The following is a 23,140-nucleotide window of genomic DNA, read 5'->3' as shown; positions in this document are numbered from 1 at the left end:
GATAGCGATGCCGGGGCCGGGTTAACGCGGGTGCCTGGTGGGGACAGCGCTGGAGCTCCACTGCTCCACATCCACTTTGCACAATTTGACGAGAAGACGCCACTTCCTGTCGAACAAAGACATTGCAATGTGAAATAGAGTCCGCTCCGAAATATCTGCAGCAACGCCGGCTTCAGAGCACCTTGTTGTCCTCTCCTTGAAGATGGGACTCTTTGAAAGATCAGCCAGATTTGTTTCCCCTCGATTGCTGCCGAACCTACTCTGAGACTGTGAGTACCTGAGAATGCCATCCATCCATTGTCAAACCGTCCTGATTCACCAACTGCACCTGCATGTGTTTCCCATCGCCGATACTGCAGTGTTTTGCACCGTTTTATAGTGAGTGCTGTATGTTGGTAGAACAGCGAGTGATAATGATTTAATGTAGGGACAATGTATGCCCTAACTTGCTGTCAATGAATGCAATTCTTAAAGCATGGCAAGCAAATACCCTTCCCCTATCACCTTCCATGAAAAGGCTTGCAGGGTTGAAAATAACCATATACATTATGTCGCGTCCGGAGAATTCAAACGACCTTCTTTCCTGCAGCTCAAATATAGATACATGTATTTGTTAATATAATTCCTTTGTCTTTTTATAAGAAGTCGTCGTAAATTAATAACGCCGGCGTCTAAATATGTTCCATACAATTGCAGACAAATAGGAGAACCAGGGGCTGATTGAAATAAAAAAAATATTGATTTTTTAATGACTGTTTATTAAAACTTCACCAGCTAACAATAGTGTACATCAAACATGTTGGGAAGCATCATTAAAATGTTGCGTTGTGAACAGCAGCGCCCAACATCAAGATGCTGTTCAATCAACCAGCTTTACAAACTGGGCTGCGATTCATGTCAGTTCCCGCAAAGCAATCCTTCTCAAGCATACTCGTTATCCAAAGCAATAGTTGCAAATACACATCTATTGTATTAAACACGTTTTGAAAACCGTCAGCGATACGAGCAACCCACGCGTTTATTTTAACTCGTTTCGCGGAAACCCGTCTAGAATCGTGGAGCCCAATTGTAAATGCAGTTTCGGCGACGTGACTTGATTGTCAAGTGCCAGATTTGCAATAAAACGCCGACCTAGAGTTTAAAATTCTGCACTTCCTACTCCATCCCCCGTCTAATACGTTCAATGCAAAAGTGGTAGGTTTGAAGAGAGGCTTGGTGCCACCCAATTTACGCAAGACAACCTTACACCATGCCAAGTGTCCAGGCACCTTTCCAATTCTCTACCGACACTGGGAAGCCCAGAGAAGAAACAAGACAAAAATGAGACATTTGTCAAATAACCACAATTTAGCCCCCACGATGTGCGTGTGTGTGTGCGCGCATCATTTGTCATCCAACCATGCAACATCATTGCAAATGTCCAAGCTTAACACCAATCCAGTGCGCGTCATGGATAAAAAAGACGTTTTATATTTTCTTCATGCAGATCAGTTTATATATTGGTGCTGAAACAAATTAATAGACAATGTCATACACTGTTATTTATAGCATGAACAAAGTGTAATTGCAAATAGATGCTTTTTTAAGAACAAAGGTCGTGTTTCAACCCACCATTCTAATATATATTCTTCACGCTACAGATTCTTCATTTCCACTCAATCTGTGCAGATTTTATGGGGTTACACAATATATCTGTTTGCTCCCATGGGATCAGAGGTGAAATAGCACCTTTGTTACATTTTAAACCACTGACAGATTCAGGTTTCTCACTTTTTAAAACGTTTTAATACATGCAGCTTGAAGCAACTTTATCATTGTAATATGAATAATATAATGTTGAATAATACATAGGCCTTCCATTTAACACTAACATTTATCTTTACTTGCCCTCTTCTTCCTTTCCTTAGTTCTTCATCTTTCCCAGTCTCTTACTTTAAATTTATTTCACCAATTTTAAATAAGAAATCAATTTAAACAATTGTATTCATTTTACCCCTTATTTGTTTAATTAACTCTGGTTCCAAGACTCTTAAATCTTCTCATAACGTGCAACCCAAGTTGTAGGGGGCAAAAAAATCATTTTTTTCTAAAAAGCTATTTCGCATCAGAGGTATGAGGTACAAGACTGCAAGGTTATGTGACAGAGAGCACACTTAAAAGATTTTCTAAGTCAAACATAGTCATCCTTATACTTTGCGAAGCCTTGAATCATAGACGGTGTTTATATTTATTAATTTACAGGACACGGATGTCACTGGCATGGCTAGCATTTCTTATCCATCCTTAATTTCCCTTGAAAAGGTTGGGGTGAGCCATTTTCATGAAAAAAGTCCGGGAGGTATGAGGAATAATTATTTTTTAAACTGGAGTCATTACAGAGACTTGGTTGCAGGAGGGACAGGACTGGCTGCTCAATGTTCCAGGATTTCAGAGTTTCTGACGTGACGTAAAAAATGTGGAGAAGTTGCTTTACTAATCAGGGAGAATTACTCGGCGATCTCAGATACATACTGGAGGGTTTGTGCAATATGGATAGATGTTGAAAATAAGAAAGGTGCATTCACTCTAATGGGATTAAACTGAAGGTGTGTGTGTGTGTGTGTGTCTGTGTGTGCGTGTGCGTGTGTGTGTGCGTGTGTGTGTGTGTGTGTGTGTGTGTGTGTGTGTGTGTGTGTGTGTGTGTGTGTGTGTGTGTGTGTGTGTGTTCCAATCAGCAGGAAGGACAAGGATGGCAAGATAAGGGAACCTTGGATGAGCAAGGTGGTTGCAAATATGGTCAAAAAGGAAAAAAGAGTATCAATGTTTAGAAAGATGAAATCGCACAGGGCCTTTGAGGAATATAAAACAAGCAAGAAAGAAGTCAAGCGGGCAATTAGAAGGGCCAAAAGGGGTAATGAAACATTATTGGTGAGTTGGTTTCAAGAAAATTCCAAAGTTTTTTATGTTTACATTTAAAAACAAGAGGGTAGCCAAGGAGAAGGTGAGACCATTCAAGGATAAAGAAAGGAATTTGGGGTCAGAGGATGCAGGCGAGGTACTAAATGAGTACTTTGCATCTGTATTCACCAAGGAGAAGAACAGGAGTGCAGTGAGATCAATGCGGGGAATACTAAAATGCTAGGGCAGTTTGAGATCAAGAAAGAGGTGGCATTGAGCGTCTTGAAAAGCATTAAGATGGATAAATGCCCAGGGACTGACGGGATCTATGTCAAGTTAGTGAGAGAGGAAAGAGAGGAGATTGCTGGAGCCTTGACGAATATCTCTGTATCCTATCTAGTCACAGGTGAGGTACAGGAGGACTGGAGAGTAGCCAATGTAGTCCCTACTGGGGCACAGAGATAATCCAGGAATGTTCTGTCAGAGCGGAAGTGGAACCAGGTAGATAGGCACATGGAGCAGCTTTTACACTTTGGTTGCACCACATTTGGAGTATTCCAAGCAGTTCTGGTTGCTCCATTAGAGAAAGGATGCGGTTTTGGAGAGATTGCAGAAGAGGTTTACCAGAATGCTACCTAGATTGAAGGATATTAGCGATAAGGAGACGTTAGCTATAACTTTGATTATTTTCTCTGGAACGTTGAAAGTTGAGGGATGATCTAATAGAATATATAAAGTGATGAGATGCATGGACAGGGTAAACAGTCAGACCTTTTTCCCCAGGGTGGAAGAGAGGCAAAGCTGAAAGACAGGCAGGGCAAATGTTTACATAGATGCTTAGAACACGCTGCCTGTGGTAGCGCTGAAAGCAGATAAGAGACTTTAAGAGAGGCATATGAATATGTAGAGAATGGAGGAATTTGGATCTTGTGCAGGCAGGGGAGATTAGTTTAACTTGGCATCATGTTCAGCATGGACATTGTGAGCCAACAGTGTTTGCGCTGTACTGTTCTACATCCTATGTTCTGTACTCAGTGGCAAGAAGTGCATGGCTATTTCGCCCCATCCCTGCTTCAACGTGAACTTCCATCAGCTTGTTGTTGAGAAATCATTGCATGTAACATAATAGTGTGGACACGGATGAATAGGTCAACCTTTCAGAATCTACAGGCAACATGAAACTCAAATGTAGTAAACGATAAGGAGGATGGTAATAGATGTCAAAATGGCATAGTCTAATAAATGACATAAGGCAAGGTAATAAAAACAAACCTCCATGTTATGACTTTAATTGGATGTAATAATGGAGAAACTAAGATCATGTGTGTCTTCAGGATTGTGTGAAAAATGTGGAATGGCTGTTTACATACATAGATTCGGCCCTTCGAGCCAGCTGATGTATCTATGTATGTAAACAGTGTGATCATGGCTGATCATCCACAATCAGTACCCCGTTCCTGCCTTCTCCCTATAATCCTTGATTCCGCTAGCCCCAAGAGCTCTATCTTACTCTCTTTTGAATGCATCCAGTGAATCGGCCTCCATTGCCTTCTGAGGCAGAGAATTCCACAAATTCACAACTCTCTGTGTGAAAAAGTTTTTCCTCATCTCAGTTCTAACCCCTTATTCTTAACCGGTGGCGCCTGGTTCTGGACTCCCCCAACATCGGGAACATGTTTCCTGCATCTAGCGTGTCCAATCCCTTAATAATTTGATATTAAATCCTTCTAAATTCCAGTGAATATAAGCTCAGTCGCTCCATTCTTTCAGCATATGACAGTCTCGCATCCCGAGAATAACCTCATGAACCTACGCTGCACTCCCTCAATAGCAAGAATGTCCTTCCTCAAATTAGGTTTATAAGGAATATCAGACATAAACGGTCTATAGGAATCCATATTAATGATCTGGATGAGGGAATTGAATGCAACATCTCCAAGTTTGCGGATGACACGAAGCTGGGGGGCAGTGTTAGCTGTGAGGAGGATGCTAGGAAGCTGCAAGGTGACTTGGATAGGTTGGGTGAGTGGGCAAATGCATGGCAGATGCAGTATAATGTGGATAAATGTGAGGTTATCCACTTTGGTGGCAAAAACAGGAAAGTAGACTATTATCTGAATGGTGGCCGATTAGGAACATGGGAGATGCAACGAGACCTGGGTGTCATGGTACACCAGTCATTGAAAGTAGGAATGCAGGTGCAGCAGGCAGTGAAGAAAGCAAATGGTATGTTAGCATTCATAGCAAAAGGATTTGAGTATAAGAGCAGGGAGGTTCTACTGCAGTTGTACAGGGTCTTGGTGAGACCACACCTGGAGTATTGCGTACAGTTTTGCTCTCCTAATCTGAGGAAAGACATTCTTGCCATAGAGGGAGTACAGAGAAGGTTCACCAGACTGTTTCCTGGGATGGCAGGACTTTCATATGAAGAAAGACTGGATAGACTCGGCTTGTACACGCTAGAATTTAGAAGATTGAGGGGGGATCTTATAGAAACTTACAAAATTCTTAAGGGGTTGGACAGGCTAGACGCAGGAAGATTATTCCCGATGTTGGGGAAGTCTAGAACTAGGGGTCACAGTTTAAGGATAAGAGGGAAGTCTTTTAGGACCGAGATGAGAAAATCATTTTTTACACAGAGAGCGGTGAATCTGTGGAATTCTCTGCCACAGAAGGTAGTTGAGGCCAGTTCATTGGCTATATTTAAGAGGGAGTTAGATGTGGCCCTTGTGGCTAAAGGAATCAGGGGGTATGGAGAGAAGGCAGGCATGGGATACTGAGTTGGATGATCAGCCATGATCATATCGAATGGTGGTGCAGCCTCGAAGGGCCGAATGGCCTACTCCTGCACCTATTTTCTATGTTTCTATGTATCTATAAGAGTTCAAATCTGTATATTTGAGCACCAGTTCACAACCTTTGTAAATGAAGGTAGCATATATTCACACTCACTGATATATACCTTATATCACCTTATAAACACCTAAAGACAGGATAATCTGCTCCTTATTGGGTGGGCGGCGCGACTCACATCGCAGCGGCCTCTGCAGTCCATCTGTCAGTTTTTTTTCGTTTTTTTTTGTCGCGTTTGAATGTTTGAATGTAGTATAAAGTGCTTTTTTTTTAAACTGGGTATGTGTGTGGGGGGCGGGGGGTGGGGGAAACTTTTTAAATCTTTCCCCTGCACGGAGAACCCGACCTTTTCCCTGTCGGGTCTCCGTTGTCGTTGGGGCCTAGCACCGTGGAGCGGCCTCCAACCGGAACGACCTGGGGCACCAGTCGCGGAGCTGCGGACTTACCCACCATCGCGGAGCTGGCCGAGTTCAGAGCGGGAGGAGCTGTGGTGGCGCGCGGCTACGACCCGACCCCGGGGATTCGGAGGCTCCAACTGCAGGTCTGGTGGACGGTGACACCGGGAGCCCGCAGGTCCCTGGTGGGAGACCGCTTTTCGGGGCTTCCGCAACGGCGACTTCTCCCGCCCGAGTTGCGGGGTTGAAAAGTACCTGGAGCGGGGCCTTACATCACCCGGCGCGGCTTTAAATGGCCGCGGGACTTGCTAGCGCCCGCCGGGAGCTCCAACACCAAGACCCGGAGCGCGGCCTTGCATCACCCGGCGCGGCTTTAATGGCCGCGGGACACTTACCATCGCCCGCCGGGGGCTTTGACTCTGACATCGGAAGGAGAATGAGGAGTGCAGGGGAGAGATAAGACTTTGCCTTCCATCACAGTGAGGAGGAGATTCACTGTGATGGATGTTTGTGTAATTGTGTTGTGTCTTGGTTCTTTTTCTTGTGTGTATGACTGCAGAAACCAAATTTCGTTTGAACCTCAATGAGGTTCAAATGACACAAATAAATTGTATTGTATTATTAACAAGATGGGATGTTTGCAGAGATTAATGGGGACAGTTAGGAGCCCTAAAACTGTGACAGTTTGGATGCTATGTATACTCTTGTTTATTACATTTATATTTAAAGTATATATGATCTTTCCTGCTTACCTCAATATTATTAAAGCCACAATGGCCCTCTGATCCCAAGTCGGTCTCCTTGGACTAGAATATGTTGTCAAGCTTTTAAGAGGTTGTGAAGATAATACACTGGAAAGCAGCAGGGATAAGGACCAGGAAAGCTGGACGGTTCACCTTATAGCACAGAAGGCCACAGCGAGATTTGGTTTAAGATGTTGAAAAACCATGGAATTTTTTCAGTGAGCAAAGAACTGCTGGAAAGCAAAGTAATTAAAAAAAAAACACCCACGGATATCATGAAGAAAAAAAACCCACCGGAAATTGCAGTAACCAAGAATGCAATTCCCCAGAAAGGCTGGTGAAAGTGAATTTACCAACTTTCAAATTGGAATTGAAGAAAACCTTGAAAGAGAGAAAAATTGAATGGCTGAGGAGAAAGTGTAGGGATGTTACGAAAATTAAATCACAAGCTAGCTTCTTTCAGCTTCGGACGATAGTTAAAATTTAAAAAATCCTCCAGTTTGATGACCTGGAAAAGATCATCCACACATTCATCTCCTCCCGCCTAGATTACTGCAACTCCCTTTACACTGGCATCAGCCAATCTTCCCTGTCCCGCCTGCAACTGGTCCAAAACGCCGCAGCTAAACTCCTGACGGGCACCCGAAAAAGGGACCACATCACCCCGATCCTGGCCTCTCTCCACTGGCTCCCTGTGCGGTTCCGTATAAACTTCAAGATTCTCCTCCATGTCTACAAAGCCCTCAATGGGCTTGCCCCCACCTACATAAAAAGTCTTCTCACCCACCACTCCACCTCCAGGCCCCTCAGAGCGGCCGACTTGGGGTTGCTGAATATCCCACGGTCTAGGCATAAGCTCAGGGGCGACCGTGCCTTTGCGGTTGCAGCCCCTAGGCTGTGGAACAGCATCCCCTTTCCCATCAGAACTGCCCCCTCCATCGACTCTTTTAAGTCAAGACTAAAGACTTATCTATACTCCCAAGCCTTTCCTGACGTCCTCTGAGTGAGGGCTACATGTATATATGTATGTAGTCTGTTTTGTTGTGCTATTCTTATAACAAATGTAAAGCACTTTGGCCAACGAGAGTTGTTTTTTAAATGTGCTATATAAATAACTGTGACTTGACTTGACTGACCCTTGTATAACATATCAGTCTATGTTACCCTGGCACAGAAAATAGCCCTTTGATTGTACTGCTGCCTAGAACACTACATTTGAATATCAGAGTATCATTTTCCTCACACCTGGCAGATCAGGCATCGTAACAGTGATAGTAATGTTCCTTTCCGTAATAAATTTTTTCCAACCTTGAGTTCTTTGAATGTGAAAAGCTTTGTGCATAAGGGCAGTGAATAGCATGATTCTCGATTTTATTTCCTTTCTTTGCTTCTCCACATCTATTCATAACGTGCTGGAATGGGAAACAGAGAGAGAAAGGAGAACCATTTTCATCAAACGGAGAGTCAAGAAAGACCCACAAGAGTGATGTTATTCTGATTTAAAATGGGCTCATATTCGCATGCACAATAAGAGGACAACTGAGTAACAATCAGAAAGAATGAATTGTTTTCAAGGCCTCCTAAACTATTGGAAGAGCGTGGGTTTATAAGTAAGAATCCTTCAGGAAATTAAACCCCAATAACATGTATAGATTTGCCATTCATTTGAAAGCTAAGGGATAAAGATTCCAATATCTAAGAAGATAATTTTTTTTTGTTTGGATTGTAAAGATTTATATGGGAAATGTTTCTCAAATGTAAAAGCTAAAAAATAATAAATACTTACCTTCAGAGAGAGTATAGTAAGCTGTGTTAATCATTGTTCAGAGGAAAGGCAGCCAATTAGATTTGAAAACAATACACAACGTGCTGGAGTAACTCAGTGGCTCAGGCAACATCACTGGAGAACATGGATAGGTGACATAGAAACATAGAAACATAGAAACATAGAAAACAGGTGCAGGAGTAGGCCATTCGGCCCTTTGATATGATCATGGCTGATCATCCAACTCAGTATCCTGTACCTGCCTTCTCTCCATACCTCCTGATCCCTTTAGCCACAAGGGCCACATCTAACTCCCTCTTAAATATAGCCAATGAACTGGCCTCAACTACCTTGTGTGGCAGAGAGTTCCAGAGATTCACCACTCTCTGTGTGAAAAATGTTTTTCTCATCTCGGTCCTAAAATATTTCCCCTTTATCATTAAACTGTGACCCCTTGTCCTGAATTTCCCCAACATCGGGAACAATCTTCCTGCATCTAGCCTGTCCAACCCCTTAAGAATTTTGTAAGTTTCTATAAGATCCCCTCTCAATCTTCTAAATTCTAGCGAGTACCAACCGAGTCTATCCTGTCTTTCTTCATATGAAAGTCCTGACATCCCAGGGATCAGTCTGGTTAAACATCTCTGTACTCCCTCTATGGCAAGAATGTCTTTCCTCAAATTTGGAGACCAAAACTGTACGCAATACTCCAGGTGTGGTCTCACCAAGACCCTGTACAACTGCAGTAGAACCTCCCTGCTCCTATACTCAAATCCTTTTGCTATGAATGCTAACATACCATTTGCTTTCTTCACTGCCTGCTGCACCTGCATGCCTACTTTTAATGACTGGTGTACCATGACACCCAGGTCTCGTTGCATCGCCCCTTTTCCTAATCGGCCACCATTCAGATAACAGTCTACTTTCCTGTTTTTGCCACCAAAGTGGATAACCTCACATTTATCCACATTATACTGCATCTGCCATGCATTTCCCCACTCACCCAGCCTATCCAGGTCACCTTACAGCCTCCTAGCATCCTCCTCACAGCTAACACTGCCCCCCAGCTTAGTGTCATCCGCAAACTTAGAGATGTTGCAATCAATTCCCTCGTCTAAATCATTAATATATATTGTAAATAGCTGGGGTCCCAGCACTGAGCCTTGCGGTACCCCACTAGTCACTGCCTGCCATTCTGAAAAGGACCCGTTTACTCCTACTCTTTGCTTCCTGTTTGCCAGCCAGTTCTCTATCCACATCAATACTGAACCCCCAATACCGTGTGCTTTAAGTTTGTATACTAATCTCTTATGTGGGACCTTGTCGAAAGCCTTCTGAAAGTCCAGATATAACACATCCACTGGTTCTCCCTTATCCACTCTACTAGTTACATCCTCGAAAAATTCTATAAGATTCGTCAGACATTCGTAAATCCATGCTGACTTTGTCCAATGATTTCACCACTTTCCAAATGTGCAGCTATCCCATCTTTAATAACTGACTCTAGCAGTTTCCCCACTACCGATGTTAGACTAACTGGTCTGTAATTCCCCGTTTTCTCTCTCCCTCCCTTTTTAAAAAGTGGGGTTACATTAGTGGGTCAGCACACTTCTTCAGACTGATCCTTCAGGAATGAAGAAGGGTTGAAACATCATCTATCTATGTTCTCAAGAAATGCTGCCTGATACGTTGAGTATCAGCACTTTATGTCTTTTATTGTAAACCACCCTCTGCAGTTCCTTCTTTCTACAAGTAGATTTGAATGTAGGACAATGGATAGAGAAGCAGGTAGCAGTGATTTATCTGTTCATGACGGGTTAACAGCGATAAAGACCGAAAGGGATAATTATTTCCAATTATCATCAATCACATGCTCCAATAATAATAAAAACCTTAGCACCTTTTATACAGAAATAACCACAGCATTCTGCAGAAACTTCATCAAACAAAATTTCACATCAAACCACACGAAAACTAATGATCGATGACCACTATCTAATTGTCACATGTCCTCACCTTCAACTGATCAGGTTGTCTCTGAATACAAACTCTGTCAGGCAAGATGACACTTATCTTGTCCAGCCTTTGTCAGTATGCTTTCCCTGTATTAATTTCCTGCCCTCCATTTTCCCTTCCAAATTAGGTTAGACGAGACTCGACTGTATTCTGAATCTTTATTCATTAATATTTCAGCAATGTTTGGCTGCACACTGTTGCAGCTAGTAGATTGAGTTTGCAGAGACCCAGTTTCAATGCTGGCCGCGGGTGTACTCTGTGAGTATGCACACTTTCCATGTGACTGCATGGGTTTCCTCCAGGTGATCAGGTTTCCTCCCACATTCCAAAGATGGTGCAGGTTGGCAGGTTAATTGGCATTGTAAATCATCCCTAGATTGGCGGCGCGACTCACCCGTTGCAGCGGCCCCTACAGCCTGTCTGTCTTTTTTTTTATTTTTTGTCTAGTTAAATGTAGTGTTTGGTGTTTTTTAATACTGGTTTTAAATGTGTATATGTGGGGGGCGGGGGGGGGGAGGGGGAAACTGTTTGAAATCTCTTCCGTGTCTGGGAGACCCGACCTTTTCCCTGTCGGGTCTCCGTTGTCGTTGGGGCCTAGCACCGTGGAGCGGCCTCCAACCTGAATGACCCGGGGGCTCGGGAGACTGCGGAGCTGCGGACTACTCACCATCGTGGGGCTGGCCGGCCTCGGAGCGTGGGGAGCAGTGGTGACTCGCTGCTGCGACTCGACTCCTGGGGCTCGGAGGCTCCAGCAACGCAGCCGCAGGTCCGGTGGACTGGGACATCGGGAGCTCGCGGGTCCGGGGGGGAGAGAGAGACCGCTTCCCGGAGCTCCCGCAACGTGACTTCTCCAGCCCGTGTCGCGGGGTTGGAACGACCCGGAGCGGGGTCATACATCGCCCGGCACGGCTTCATGGCCATGGGACATTCCAGCGCCCACCGGGGGCTCCAACTTCGAGACTTCTAGACCGGGAGCGGGGCCGTAAATCGCCCGGCACGGCCTAAAATGGCCGTGGGACTTATCATCGCCCGCCTGGGGCTTCGACATCGGGAGAGGCATGGAGAGCAGGGGAGAGAAAAGACTTTTGCCTTCCATCACAGTGGGTTCACTGTGATGGATGTTTGTGTGAACTAAATTGTGTGTATGTCTAGAAATTGTCTGTTTGTATGGCTGTGGAAACGAAATTTCGTTTGAGCCTCACTGAGGCTCAAATGACAATAAAAAAATTGTATTGTATTGTGTATGTAGGTGAGTGGTAGAATCTGGGGTGAGATGATAGGAATGTAAGGATTGGCATGGGTTTACAGTAAATTGCTTGACATTCAATGTTACGTGATTTCTCTGATCCTCAATGCCCATATACCCGCAGACTTCAGGTTCACCAGTCAGTCCTGACAGCTTTTTACAAATGTTTCATTGAATCAGTAATAACCTTCAATATGTCAGCCTGGTTTGGGTCACTATCCAACATCCATCGCAACCCACGAAACAAAATCATATCAAAGAGCAGTAAAATAATCGGACTGGAGCAGGAACCATTGATCAGTATTTATAATAGAAGGACTAAACTAAAAGGAACAAAAATTGCCTCAGACACCACTCACTCACTCACTGCACAGCCAATACAGTCTTCTACCCTCAGGCCAGACATACAGGTCACTTACATTCAGAACTAAGAGAGCCATGTTGAGTTTCGTGCCTACATCCATTACTCATGAATAGTTGATCTATTAATATATACATTTTTTAACATTCTTTTAATGTTTTTATTGCCTATTCTTCATGTATTGTGCTTTGCAAGTTTTACCCACTGTTGGACAGCTGGTATGTGATGTGTGTGGTATATTGTGTTGTGTTGATGGGTATGTGAAGTGTACACGCATTGATGTTCTACACAAATGAAGTTCCTAACGGATAAATAAAGTTAATTGAATTGAATATTGGGGAGGGGTTTCATTGAGGAGGAATTTCTTTAGTCAGATGGTGATGAATCTATGGAATTCATTGCCACAGACGGCTGTGGAGGCCAAGGTGGGGATTGACAGATTCTTGATTACTACGGGCATCAGAGGTTATGGGGAGAAGGCAGGAGAATGAGGTTGAGAAGGAAAGATAGATCAGCCATGATCGGCAGGAGGAGGAGACTTGATGGGCTGAATGGCCTAATTTGGCTCCTATCACTTATGAACATATATGTCTTCAGATTGTTCCAGAAGTGATGATGTGTTGTCTTGATATATTTTTCCATGGCATTCTCAATTTCAGCTTGTTTCTTCTGTTTGTCATATTATTCTCAAGGCCTTGTCACAGTATGTTCCACATTTTACTATGTTTCTGGCTAATGGCAGTCTATTAAACCTTTTGTTATGCAAGCACCATCCTATAATAGAGCAATTTCCAGCTGTGCACATTTTTTCTCACTGTCATAGTCAACAAGTCATAGCAATACAGCATGGAAACAGACCCTTCAGCCCAACATGTCCCAGCTACACCAGTTCCATCTGCTTACGTTTAGCCCATATCCTTCCAAACCTGTCCTATCCAGGTACCTGTCTAATGGGCTTGTCCCACTTAGGCGACTATTTAGGCGACTGCCAGGGAATAGTTATAATGGAATTCACATACGACACCTGGCGACAACCTACGTCAGCACCTACGACAACAACAACAACCTACGACAGCACCTACAACAACCTACGACAGCACCTACAACAACCTACGACAGCACCTACAACAACCTACGACAGCACCTACAACAACCTACGACAGCACCTACAACAACCCACGACAGCACCTACAACAACCTACGACAGCACCTACAACAACCTACGACAGCACCTACAACAACCTACGACAGCACCTATGACAGCACCAACAACAACCTACGACAGCACCTACAACAACCTACGACAACACCAATAACAACCTACGACAACACCAACAACAGCCTACAACAGCACCTACAACAACCTACGACAACACCAACAACAACCTACGACAACACCAACAACAACCTACGACAGCACCCAACAACAACCTACGACAGCCTACGACAGCAAAATTTGTCACCACTGTCGCTAAAAAATTTTCATCATGTAGAAAAATTTGAGGCAGTCGCCTGTAGTCGCCCAAAAAAAATTGCCTAAGTGGGACAGGCCCATAACTGTTTCTTAAATGTTGCTATAGTTTCCGCCTCAACTATGTCCTCCGGCAGCTCGTTCCATGCACCCACCACCCTTTGTGTGAAAAGGTTACCCCTCAGATTCCTATAAAATCTTTCCCCTTCATCTTAAACCTATGTCCTCTGATCTTCGATTCCCCTACTATGTGCATCTACCCGATCTATTCCTCTCATGATTTTATACACCTCATTAGATCACCCCTCATCTTCCTGCGATCCAAGGAATAGTGTCCCAGTCTACTCAACCTCTCCCTATAGCTCACACCCTCTAGTCCTGGCAACATCATCATAAATCTTCTCTGTACCCTTTCCAGCTTGACAACATCTTTCCTGTAACATGGTGCCCAGAACGGAGTACAATACTCTAAACGTGGCCTCACCAACATCTTATACAACTGCAACATGACCTCCCAACATCTATATTCATACTTCTATACTTCTGTCATGGTTATTAATTTTCACAGAAAAGCTTTGAAATCTTTTATCTTTTTATCGCCATTGGTGGTAACTTAGTATCTAAGAAAGAACTGCAGATGCTGGAAAAATCAAAGGTAGACAAAAATGCTGGAGAAACTCAGCGGGTGAGACAGAATCTATGGAGCGAAGGAATAGGCGACGTTGCACATAGATGCACATGGATGCCACTGTGCCACCCATATGCCCATCTATGTCTAACTTAGTCTTAAGAAGGGTCCCGACCCCAAACATCACCCATCTATGTTCTTTAGAGATGTTGCCTGACCTACAAAGAAGAAGGGTCTCGACCCGAAACGTCGCCTATTCCTTCGCTCCATAGATGCTGCTTCACCCGCTGAGTTACTCACGCATTTTTGTCTACCTTCGATTTTTCCAGCATCTACAGGTCTTTCTTAAATACTAAGTTACTCTTTCACTTTGTGTCTTTTTTTTGTAAACCAGCATCTCCAGCTCCTCGTTTCTACTTCCTCCATGCCTAACACGAGGGAGGTTGGGAGATAGAAAGAAAAGGGAGCTCCCTTAGAAACATAGAAATAAGGTGCAGGAGTAGGCCATTCGGCCCTTTGAGCCAGCACAGCCATTCAATATGATCATGGTTGAAATCCAAAATCAGTACCCCGTTCTGGCTTTTCCCCCATATCCCTCGATTCATTTAGCCCTAAGAGCTACATCTAATGCCCCTGTCCCAATTAGGAAACCTGAACGGAAACCTCTGGTCACCTTGCGCCCCACCCAAGGTTTCCATGAGGTTCCCGGAGGTTTTGGTCACTCTCCCTAATGGTCGAAAGTGGTTTCTGGTAAAATGCCCGCTAACTTTATTAACTTCTTAAGACTGTCTCCACTCCTTCTCCCTCCCCCCTTTTCTCCCTCCCGCGCTCTCTAAAGGGCTTACCGTGCTCTGTGGCAGCCGTTTGCCTTCCTCATCATTGTGCAGATAGTGCTCCTCCGCTGTCTCTGGCGATGTGTGTGTGTGTGTGTGTGTGTGTGTGTGTGTGTGTGTGTGTGTGTGTGTGTGTGTGTGTGTGTGTGTGTGTGTGTGTGTGTGTGTGTGTGTGTGTGTGTGTGTGTGTGTGTGTGGTCGGTAGCAAAGATCCTGTTGGTCAGTAGATGCAGTTCACGCTTTGGTCGAGGCTTTCCAGGCGAGTGACCAAAACCTCTGGCGACTCATGGAAACCTTGGGTGGGGCACAAGGTCACCAGAGGTTTCCGTTCAGGTTTCCTAAGTGGGACAGGGGCTTAACTCTCTCTTGAAAACATCCAGTGAATTGGCTTCCACTGCCTTCTGTGGCAGAGAATTCCACAGATTCACAACTCTCTGGGTGAAAAAGTTTTTCCTCATCACAGTCCTAAATAGCCTACCCCTTATTTTTAAACTGTGACCCCCTGGTTCTGTCTCCCCCAAGATCGGGAATTTTTTTCCTGCATCTACCCAGGCCAATCCTCTAAGAATTTTATGTTTCTATAAGATACCCTCTCATCCTTCGAAATTCCAGCAAATGCAAGCCCAGTCAACCCATTCTTTCATCGTATGTCAGTCCCATCCCATTAATTAACCTGGCGAACCAACGCTGCACTCCCACAACAGCAATAATGTCCCTCCTCGAATTAGGAGACCAAAATTGCACACAATACTCCAGGTGCGGTTTCACCAGGGCCCTGTACAACTGCAGTAGGACCTCCTTGCTCCTAAACGCAAATCCTCTCATTATGAAGGCCAACTTAGCTTTCTTCACTGCTTACTGTACCTGCATGTTTACTTTCAGTGACTGGTGTACAAGCACACCCAGGTCTTGTTGCTCTGCTACTCTGCTCCTAATCTGACACAATTCAAATAATAATCTGCTTTCCTGTTCTTGCCACCAAAGTGGATAACCACACATTTATCCACATTATACTGCATCTGCTATGCTTCTGCCCATTCACCCACCTATCCATGTCACTCTGCAGCCTCATAGCATCTTCCTCTCAATGCAACCCAGCTTTGTGTCATCCGCAAACTTAGAGTTGTCACATTTAATTCCCTCATCTAAATCGTTAATATATATTGTAAGCAACTGGGATCCCAGCACCGAGCCTTGTGGCACCCCTTTCGTCTCTATTCTGCCTGCCATTCTGAAAAGGACCCATTAATTCCTACTCTTTGCTTCCTGTCGGCCAACCTGTTCTCTGTCCATGTCAATACTATACCCCCATACCATGAGTTCTAATTTTGCACACTAATCTCGTGTGTGACCTTGTCAAAGACTTTTTGAAAGTCCAGATACATCACATCCACTGGCTCTCCCTTATCCATTCTATTTGTTACATCCTCAAAAGATTAGTCAAGCATGATTTCCTCTTCATATATCCATCCTGACTTTGACAAATCCACTCACTGCTTTCCAAATGCGCTCCAGCATCTTCCCCACTACCGATGTAAGGATAATTGGTCTATAATTCCCCTTTTTCTGTCTCCCATCTTTCTTAAAAAGTGGAGCTACATTGGCTTTGAGTTAATATAGATCAGCATTTGTCGGCAGTGGGCCTGTACTCGCTGGAGTTTAGAAGGATGAGAGCGGATCTCATTGAAACATGCAGAATAGTGAAAGGCCTCAATAGATTGGATGTGGAGAGGTTGTTTCCAGTAGTGGGGGTCTATGACCAGAGGCCATAGACTCAGAACAAAAGGATGTACCGTTAGAAAGGAGATGAGGAGCTATTTCTTTAGTCAGAGCGTGGTGAATCTGTGGAATTTATTACCATAGAAGGCTGGAGAGGCCAAGTTAGTGCATATTCTTAAGGCGGAGATTGACAGCTCTTGATTAGTACGGGTGTCATGGGTTATGGGGAGAAGGCAGGAGAATGAGAGGGAGAGAGAGATCAGCCGCGATTGAATGGCGGAGTCGACTTGATGGGCCGAATAGCATTATTCTGTACCAATCACATGAATTTAGAAACTTCTCTCTGTTATGAGTGGTCGGTAAGAGAGACCTAACGTTGCACTGAAAGATCTGCTGACATTTGCAACTTTAGTTCATTTCCGTGTCATTAATGCATAACAAGGCCACGTTTCTTATCGCCCAAATAGGCATGCAAGGTAGCCTGTTATGCATCACTAGCAATCAAACCAGTTGCCCAGAGTGGGTAAATCGAGGACCCGAGGACATCAGTTCAAGGTGAAGGGGAATAGATTTCATAGGAATCTGAGGGGGTAATCATTTCACAGAAAGGGTGGTGGGTGTATGGAACAAGCTGCCAGAGTAGGTACTATCCCAACATTTACAGTGCATTCAGAAAGTATTCAGACCCCTTCACTTTTTCTGCATTTTATTACGTTACAGCCTTATTCTAAAATTGATTACATTCTTTTTTTTTTAATCATCAATCTACATACAATACCCCATAATAAAAAAGCAAAAACAGGCGTTTAGAAATGTTTGCAAAGTAATTAAAAAGAAATAACTGAAATATCACATTTACATAGGTATTCAGACCCTTTAAGCCCCTGTCCCACTTAGGAGACCTAAACAGCAACCTCTGGTGACCTTGCCAGCCACCCAAAAAGAAATCAAGGTCGAGATGACCTGCAACCTCCTACCACCTCCCGCGCAAATGTTGAAAACCTTCCTCGACTATGAAGAAAACCGGCTTCGACTAGACCTGCGACTAAAAAATTATTGATTTTTAAAACGGAAGCCTATTTTTAGTCGAGGCTGGTTTTAAACATGATGAAAAAATAGCAGCAACCTAGATGAAGCCTCGACCACGCGGAAACCACTTTCGACCATTAGGGAGAGTGACCAAAACCTCCGGTGACCTCATGGAAACCTTGGATGGCGGGCAAGGTCATCAGAGGTTGCTGTTTAGGTCTCCTAAGTGGGACAGGGGCTTTACTCAGTACTTTGTTGAGGCACCTTTGGCAGCGATTACAGCCTCAAGTCTTCTTGGGTATGATGCTACAAGCTTAGCACACCTGTATTTGGGTCATTTCTCCCATTCTTCTCTGCAGTTCCTCCCAAGTTCTGTCAGGTTGGATGGGGAGCATCGATGCACAACTATTTTCAGGTCCTTCCAGAGATGTTCGATCGTGTTCAAACTCTGGCTGGGCCACTCAAGGACATTCACAAACTTGTCACAGAGCCCCTCCTGCATTGTCTTGGCTGTGTGCTTTGGGTCATTGGCCTGTTGGAAGGTGAACCTCTGCCCCAGTCTGAGGTCCAGAATACTCTGGAGCAGGTTTTCATCAAGGATCTTTCTGTACTTTTCTCCGTTCATCTTCCCCTCGATCCTGACTAGTCTCCCAGTTCCTGCCTCAGAAAAACATTCCCACAGCATGTTGCTGCCACCACCATGCTTCACCGTAGGTATGGTATTGGCCAGGTGATGAGCGGTGCCTGGTTTCCTCCAGAGGTGACGCTTGGCATTCAGGCCAAAGAGTTCAATCCAGGTTTCATCAGACCAGAGAATCTTGTTTCTCATGGTCTTAGAATCCTTTAGGTGCCTTTTGGCAAACTCCAAGCGGGCTGTCATGTGCCTTTTAGTGAGGAGTGGTTTCCGTCTGGCCTCTCTACCATAAAGGCCTGATTGGTGGAGTGCTGCAGATATAGTTGTCCTTCTCAGAGCTGCTGTAGATTTGGAAGCAACAGCAGGAGAAGGTAAGCAAGAGAAAGCACTGATTGGCTCCCCAAGTGGGAGGAGAGAAGTGAGTCAGAGGGGGGAAAACTGTTGAAAACTGAGGAATTTGGTTTGTAAATTGGTAAATTAGGCAATTTATCAGTCAATATAAGCAAGACAGCTATAAGGGAGTGGCAGTGAGTGAGCGGCCGTGTGAGTCTTTGGCTCGAGAGTCTTAGGAGAGGAGGCTACGCAAAACACTGGAGAGGGAGAGACAAAAGAAGGAGATGTCAGGCAAGCTGATTCAGTGCGATGCTTGCAGGATGTGGGAGGTCAAGGACACCGCTGGTGCCTCTACAAGTGGCTGCTACAAATGTGAGAAGTGCATCCAGGTACAGCTCCAGAAGGACCGTGTTGGGGAACTGGAGAAGCAAGTGGATGACCTCAGGTTCATCCGAGAAACTGAGTCGTTCCTCGACAAGTCCTACAGTACGATTGTTACACCTAAGGTACTGAAAGAGAGAAGGTGGGAGACGGTGAGAACGGGAGGGAAGCATGGAATGCAAACATCCCCGGGTGTTGTACCTCTTGTGAACAGGTTCACCCACTTAGAAACTGTCGGGACAGAAGACGTTGTTGCACTGAGCGGCGGACTGGCTTGTGATGCGAATAGGGCTGTTGAGCCAAAACCAAAGAGGCCAAAGTCAGGCAACGCCATTGTAATGGGAGGCTCCATTGTGAGAGGTACGGATAGGGGTTTCTGCGGCAACAGACAGGATTCGAGGATGGTGTGCTGCTTTCCTGGTGCCAGGATCCAGGATGTCTCGGACAGAGTGCAGAAAATCCTCAAGGGCGAAGGTGAACAGCCGGAAGTCGTAGTGCATGTCGGCACAAATGATGTCGGAAAGAAGGGGATGAATATTCTGCAGCGTGACTTTAGAGAGCTCGGAAAAATGCTCAAAAGCAGGACCTCCAGGGTTGTTATCTCCGGTTTGCTTCCAGTTCCGCGTGCTGGCAAGAGCAGGAACAGGGAGATACGGGACCTGAATGTGTGGCTGAGGAACTGGTGCACGGGGCAGGGATTTAGATTCTTAGATCACTGGGATCTGTTTTGGAGTAAGGGGGAACTGTACAAAAGGGACGGATTGCATCTTAACAGGTGGGGGACCAGCATTCTGGCAGGCAGGTTTGCCACTGCTACACGGGTGGTTTTAAACTGAATAAGGGGGGTGGGGTGTCAAATGGGATAGTTGAGGATGGAGTTAAAGGGAAAGGGTTTCTTAAATGTGTGAGCGTAGAGACAGAGGGGTGTAAAATGAGGGTAGAAGCAATAGGTAGCAAGGTGAAAAGTAAAAGTGGCAGGCAGACAAATCCAGGGCAAAAATCAAAAAGGGCCACTTTTCAACATAATTGTATAAGGGGTAAGAGTGTTGTAAAAACAAGCCTGAAGGCTTTGTGTCTCAATGCAAGGAGCATTCGTAATAAGGTGGATGAGTTGAATGTGCAGATAGCTATTAATGACTATGATATAGTTGGGATCAAGGAGACATGGCTCCAGGATGACCAAGGCTGGCAGCTGAACATCCAGGGATATTCAATATTCAGGAGGGATAGACAGAAAGGGAAAGGAGGTGTGGTAGCGTTGCTGGTTAGAGAGCAGATTAACGCAATAGAAAGGAAGGACATTAGCTTGGAGGATGTGGAATCGATATGGGTAGAGCTGCGAAACACTAAGGGGCAGAAAATGCCAGTGGGAGTTGTGTACAGGCCACCTAACAGTAGTAGCGGAGTTGGGGATGGCATCAAACAGGAAATTAGAAATGCGTGCAACAAAGGTAAAACAGTTATAATGGGTGACTTCAATCTACATATAGATTGGGTGAATCAAATTGGCAAGGGTGCTGAGGAAGAGGATTTCTTTGAATGTATGCGGGATAGTTTTCTAAACCAACATGTAGAGGAACCAACGAGAGAGCAGGCTATTCTAGATTGGGTATTGAGTAATGAGGAAGGGTTAGTTAGCAGTCTTGTTGTGCGTGGCCCCTTGGGCAAGAGTGACCATAATATGGTTGAGTTCTTCATTAGGATGGAGAGTGACATTGTTAATTCAGAAACAAGGATCCTGAACTTAAAGAAAGGTAACTTTGAGGGTATGAGACGTGAATTGGCCAAGATAGACTGGCAATTGATTCTTAATGGGTTGACGGTGGATATGCAATGGAAGGCATTTAAAGACTGCATGGATGAACTGCAACAATTGTTCATCCCAGTTTGGCAAAAAAATGAATCAGGGAAGGTAGTGCATCCGTGGATAACGAGGGAAATCAGGGATAGTATCAAAACAAAGATGAATGCATACAAATTAGCCAGAAAAAGCAGCCTACCGGAGGACTGGGAGAAATTCAGAGTCCAGCAGAGGAGGACAAAGGGCTTAATTAGGAAAGGGAAAATAGATTATGAAAGAAAACTGGCAGGGAACATAAAAACTGACTGCAAAAGCTTTTATAGATATGTGAAGAGAATAAGATTAGTTAAAACAAATGTAGGTCCCTTGCAGTCAGAAACAGGTGAATTGATCATGGGGAACAAGGACATGGCAGACCAATTGAATAACTACTTTGGTTCTGTCTTCACTAAGGAAGTCCAGGACAAGGGGTCACAGCTTAAGGATAAGGGGGAAATCCTTTAAAACCGAGATGAGAAGAACTTTTTTCATACAGAGAGTGGTGAATCTCTGGAACTCTCTGCCACAGAGGGTAGTCGAGGCCAGATCATTGGCTATATTTAAGAGGGAGTTAGATGTGGCCCTTGTGGCTAAGGGGATCAGAGGGTATGGAGAGAAGGCAGGTACGGGATACTGAGTTGGATGATCAGCCATGATCATATTGAATGGCAGTGCAGGCTCGAAGGGCCGAATGGCCTACTCCTGCACCTAATTTCTATGTTTTTATAAATAATCTGCCGGAAATAGCAGGGGACCAGGGGTCAAATGAGATGGAGGAACTGAGTGAAATCCAGGTTAGCCGGGACGTGGTGTTAGGTAAATTGAATGGATTAAAGGCTGATAAATCCCCAGGGCCAGATAGGCTGCATCCCAGAGTACTTAAGGAAGTAGCCCCAGAAATAGTGGATGCATTAGTGATAATTTTTCAAAACTCTTTAGATTCTGGAGTAGTTCCTGAGGATTGGAGGGTAGCTAATGTAACCCCACTTTTTAAAAAGGGAGGGAGAGAGAAAACTGGGAATTACAGACCATTTAGTCTAACGTCGGTAGTGGGGAAACTGCTAGAATCAGTTATTAAAGATGGGATAGCAGCACATTTGGAAAGTGGTGAAATCATTGGACAAAGTCAGCATGGATTTATGAAAGGTAAATCATGTCTGACGAATCTTATAGAATTTTTCGAGGATGTAACTAGTAGAGTGGATAAGGGAGAAGCAGTGGATGTGTTATATCTGGACTTTCAGAAGGCTTTCGACAAGGTCCCACATAAGAGATTAGTATACAAACTTAAAGCACACGGTATTGGGGGGTTCAGTATTGATGTGGATAGAGAACTGGCTGGCAGACAGGAAGCAAAGAGTAGGAGTAAACGTGTCCTTTTCACAATGGCAGGCAGTGACTAGTGGGGTACCGCAAGGCTCAGTGTTGGGACCCCAGCTATTTACGATATATATTAATGATTTGGACGAGGGAATTGAAGGCAATATCTCCAAATTTGCAGATGACACGAAGCTGGGGGGCAGTGTTAGCTGTGTGGAGGATGCTAGGAGGCTGCAAGGTGACTTGGATAGGCTGGGTGAGTGGGCAAATGCATGGCAGATGCAGTATAATGTGGATAAATGTGAGGTTATCCACTTTGGTGGCAAAAACAGGAAAGTAGACTATTATCTGAATGGTGGCCGATTAGGAAAGGGGGAGATGCAACGAGACCTGGGTGTCATGGTACACCAGTCATTAAAAGTAGGCATGCAGGTGCAGCAGGCAGTGAAGAAGGCGAATGGTATGTTAGCATTCATAGCAAAAGGATTTGAGTATAGGAGCAGGGAGGTTCTACTGCAGTTGTACAGGGTCTTGGTGAGACCACACCTGGAGTATTGCGTACAGTTTTGGTCTCCTAATCTGAGGAAGGACATTCTTGCCATAGAGGGAGTACAGAGAAGGTTCACCAGACTGATTCCTGGGATGTCAGGACTTTCATATGAAGAAAGACTGGATAGACTCGGTTTGCACTCACTA

General features: G+C 44.6%; 1 protein-coding gene across 1 annotated transcript in view; it reads left to right on the top strand.

Annotated features, from left to right (window-relative positions):
• The first annotated feature begins 26 nt into the window (after window positions 1-26).
• The window catches only part of LOC116973213 (alpha-(1,3)-fucosyltransferase 9-like), a 58,622-nt gene continuing 35,508 nt past the window's right edge, over window positions 27-23,140 (top strand). Inside the window, exon 1 of the mRNA XM_033021061.1 lies at window positions 27-269. The gene's annotated coding sequence lies outside the window, so the exon portion shown is untranslated. The remainder of the gene's footprint in view (window positions 270-23,140) is intronic.

This window comes from Amblyraja radiata, chromosome 5 (genome assembly GCF_010909765.2).
Source record: "Amblyraja radiata isolate CabotCenter1 chromosome 5, sAmbRad1.1.pri, whole genome shotgun sequence".
In the NCBI taxonomy this organism is placed as follows: Eukaryota; Metazoa; Chordata; class Chondrichthyes; order Rajiformes; family Rajidae; genus Amblyraja; species Amblyraja radiata.
This window is presented reverse-complemented; position numbering and strand designations above follow the sequence as displayed.